We start from the raw sequence: 4,632 nt of genomic DNA, 5'->3' as shown, positions 1-4,632 counted from the left end.
GTTACAGTCACCTTCTATACATGGCAGCACTTTGGTAAACATCATGTCGGAGGAAGACGTTGGACAGACGATATCTTTATAACAAGAAAACTGCTCATTAATGTTGTTTGATTTGTTCACTCCAGAGCTGAATCTCATCCTTCTTTGGGATAGATGCAGTCCTAGCTTTTGATTGCATCCGGCTACTATTCCTGCTGAGTTTTAGTACATTTTTAGTACATTGTGCAGGATGCTCTGCCCAGAGTAAATGTTCTGCATTGTAACATTTGTAAAAAAGTAAAAAAGAAAAAAAAGAAAAACAACAACCTTTCTGGAAAAAAAAAATAATAGCTAATTTAACAAATCAGCTGGGAAGGGACATACCAATGTCGCAGAGATTAGGTTTATTGGGAGACCAGACACAAATTCAAAACACAACGAATAGTGAACTTTCTGTAATCGTGGGGGGGCATCACCATGGCCGCCAGGACAACACTAAAACATTGGAAGCAATAAAAAAAAAAAAATTAATTAAAGGAATGGATTAACGCCATGACAAAGACTACCTCGTATGAGCTTAATCATCAATAGGCTAAATAACAGTGATAAGGCTGAAACATGAAAGCCCCTTAAAGTGGCTAAAGTAGGTAACCTGTTGGATCAATGTTTCCTCTTAGCTATGACATCGATAATTGCTCCCGTGTGGTATTTTGTTATTTTAGTGTATTGCATTTTACGTTATCTCCCTTAAATTATCTCAGTTCTGTTATATTTTAGTTAACGACAAGAATAATTGCTAATAGTGATTTAATTTTACATTGTTCATATTTTAGTACTTTCTTGCAGTAACTGCAGAGAACCGGAAACGCTGTGATGTCAGGTCTGAGAGTGAACCATGTATTTGTGTGATATCTCAATTGGGATTGTTTAGCTGCCTGTTCTCCTTTGCTGGTGTGTTTTTTTTTTCCCATCTTAAGGTCACATCCAGGCACCTTTTGTGGCGCACACACGTGCGAACAATGGAAACAACTGTCTCAAAATGCTTAATGATACCACATTTTCTCCCGTACTGTACATAAACAGTTCTGAACACGCTGATAAATGAGGAACAATGGCCACGGCGGCGCGGGTTGAATTTGTCAGACGCAGCAGACTTAATCACAAAATGCTACCGCACAACCGTCGCCCACTACTTTGCATGCGCACCCACTCCCCCCCCCCCCCACGTCTGCGGAAATGTCACAGAACAAACTGTGGCCGTGTAGGGACATGACAGCAGCGCTCTTGACAGAGCTGGCCCTTTAAACACCCCCCACCTCTTTATTCAAAACAGGAGCCTGATTTCTCGCACCAGGGCCGATAAGAGGTTTGAAAAACAGGAACCCAATTCCCATTATCTGCCTCCCTTATTGTCTGTATTAACCTTCTCCCATGGTAACTTGTTCCCCCCGTAATGCTACACTTGTCTGGCCACAACACACTGCCGCCGAGAGCCAATTGCACCATGCAAATGAAGGCGGATAGTCTATTGTGAAGGGGGGGGTGCAAGAGAGCAAGAAAAAGAGACAGAGAGAGGGTAGGAAGGAGCGAGAGAGGTGGTTTATCAGGAAGACGTGGACTCTGCCAGCTGATGATTGTCTTGATGACTGTGTCACACACATGCGTAAGCGCACATGCACGCCATGCGGCGGGCGTGCCGGTGTACGTTCGGCCTGCTTGCACATACTTGTGTGTCGGGAGGGATGATAGAGGGGAGAAAGGGTCTGGAAAGAGGGGAAGCGAGTGCAATTTTTTTTTTTTTTTTTTTTTTTAGCTCTTTTCAAGGCTGGCTGCATTTTCTCTCCTCATCACCATGTCCCTGAACAGCACAGGAAAGAAAGAGAGCGAATGCGAATGGGGACACAACCACTGTCGCCATAAAACGAGCGTTGCAGTGTTATCAATATGCAGGCGAGCTGCCACCCCCACCCCCACCACCCTCCACCCTTTTCAGAACACCACCTCGGGCCAAATTGAACTCTTAGTCTCTGAGTCAACAACTGGCTCAGAGATTACCTGTTTGACATGTAAGCCTCGGTGAGCATCGGCTGAGGGGCTCGGTCCACTATAAACAAGCAAAACACACGTCACTGGGGATTCGGGCGCACATTATGATAATTGGGGGTCGGGAGGTGTGGATGGGGGGGGCAGCAAATATTAAACTTTTCTTTTTGAATGGATCATCAGTAGCTACTTCTCCCTTATTACATCAGCTTCCAGGTGTCCTACTTAAAATATACTTAATATCTTATATATAAGAAACCTTACTTTTAACGTCTTACCTAAAAAGGGATAAAGTATCCATCTATGTGAACGACTTTTACATAAGTGTATATCTTGAATAAACACATCAGCAGAGAGTTGGATATGTTAAGTGTTAAAAACCCAAGTCTTAATTACCTTTACAGCGTTATGTATTACAAGCATTGTAAAATCTTCCAGTTGAATAAAACTGACTAATCTGTGTTACAGCTTGTCTGACACTCGGTTACATGAGGAGATAGTGATGATGGGGCTGAACAGATTAAGTCTGCAGGGGCAATCAGGCAACTATTGCAGTTGCTATTAGCGAACAGTTGGCGCCCTGGTATGATATCAGCCTGTTTGAGGTGGCAACAAAAAAAAAAACAAAAAAAAAAACACCACTGTGCATCTGCAGCCAACATACGGAAGGGATTGGGACGGAGACAGCTGGGTCAGCTCATTCAGCGTCTCATCACCTGCGCTGGAATTTTTTCATTCGACTACAGAAACATGCCTGAATTCCACCATCATTTATCAGTTCCCTATTTTACCAATCAAAGCTGAAATGGCCATAGAGTGTCGGGTTCAATTGTGTTTTCATTTTATAAACTGAGCATTACTTTTTTTTTGTTGTTTTTTTAGGAAGCACGCCTTTCTGAGAGACTTGCGATCAGATAAATCAGAGCAGCTAGCATGTGCGGACATACGGCGAACATGGCCTTCAGCCTCACCAGCTTTATGCTATGTGTCATTCTTCATTCTGCGTGGAGCTCTAAGTAAGGCCGTAGCGGGAAGCAGAATCTGAATGAATGAAACTGCAGCTTAACACATGCAAAGGGGAGAGGAGCGTCAGGGCTTTAGAGCATGTGCAATTCTCAGGATGGTCAGCTGTGAAGTCGGTCACCAACACCTTCAGTCAGCTGGTCCATTACACGCACGCACACACACACACCTGAGTCTGTAGCCAGACTAAGACGAGAGATGAATCCATAGCGTCCCACCGACCGCGACACGCGCGCTGCCCCACCCGTCTGCTTTACTGTCATCTCCAACAGCCCTCCTCTTCCTCCCTCTCTCCACCACTTACTCTCTGTGGGTGCATTTTAATTTATGCCCGGCATAGGAAGCACTCAATACAGCCCACTGTCTGCAGTGCAGTAGATAGCTGTTAATGAGAAGAGGTCCCCCCCTCTTTATCTCTTTTCTTCTGCCCCCCATTATCTGGGTGCAGTCTATAAGCGTGCAGTTACCTTACTAGGTCCGATAACGCCCCAATAGGCAACCAGCACTGATGAGCTTTCTATACAGTGTGCCGTGCACAATGCCACTATCAGGGGAGCAGACCTCTGGTTTAAAAAAAAAAAAAAAAAAGATGGATGCAGTCACACAAGCAGGGCCAGCTTGCTCTGAATATCCTGCAAATTTACAACGGTGGCCCCCATCGAAACACGACTTCTCACACGCCTGATTCACTCTCTCTCCTTGTCTCTCTCTCTCTCCCTCTGTCAGCTGCAGCAGTTTCTTATCTCAAACCCCCCCCCATCCACTCCCCCCCCCATCCACTCCCCCCCTCCCCCCTTCTGCCTGGGAGATAACAGTAATTCTTCTCCATGCGGTATCCCCCTACCTCACTCGCCTTGCAGACACACGCGTGAACACGCCCGTACGCACGCGGCGGCGGCGGCAGCGCGCGGTCCATCCGTCTCTCATTAAGCTTTCCAATTCCAGCACATAGGGACACGCTGCCTACACACATATTATTTGCACGCAGTCACAAACACGCAAGTGCCCGCGTGCGCACACACACGCACGCGCGCGCGCACAGCTCCACCCACCCCCTTAAGCCCAACACAGACAGAGATGCTGGCAATGTCTTTCTGCTCAGTCAAGATAAAGGGTTAAGACTGCACTCGGACAGCCTTTCTTTGTAAGACTTGTGGCGGTGGGGGTGGGGGTGGGGGGGTGGAGGGGGGGTTTGGAGTGATGAGGGAGGGTGGGGACGAATAAAAAAAAATATGAAATCAAGTATTCAAGTACAGATTATATTATCAGTTGTACAGTGCCCTGTATATTCCTGCATTCTCATTGGTGATGCTTTCATTTTCTCTTTGGTTCCTCTCTATATATACAGGATATACACACTCACTATATATATATATATATATATATATATATATATATACACACACATATATGGACACCATTTTTTAAATATTTTCTTTTTGAATGTGGCTGAAGCCTGGAGTGTTGCAGCCAGATAAAAGAATTAGTGGTTGCACACAGGGACCGGGGCGCGAATTAGAATGTCTATCTCATCCGCTCTCAGCTCATCCGCTCCAGTTAGCCGCGCTTTGCACTCGTAAACAATTT

Source organism: Mugil cephalus, chromosome 9, assembly GCF_022458985.1.
Source record: "Mugil cephalus isolate CIBA_MC_2020 chromosome 9, CIBA_Mcephalus_1.1, whole genome shotgun sequence".
Classification (NCBI taxonomy): Eukaryota; Metazoa; Chordata; class Actinopteri; order Mugiliformes; family Mugilidae; genus Mugil; species Mugil cephalus.
Note: the sequence above shows the minus strand (reverse complement) of the source record.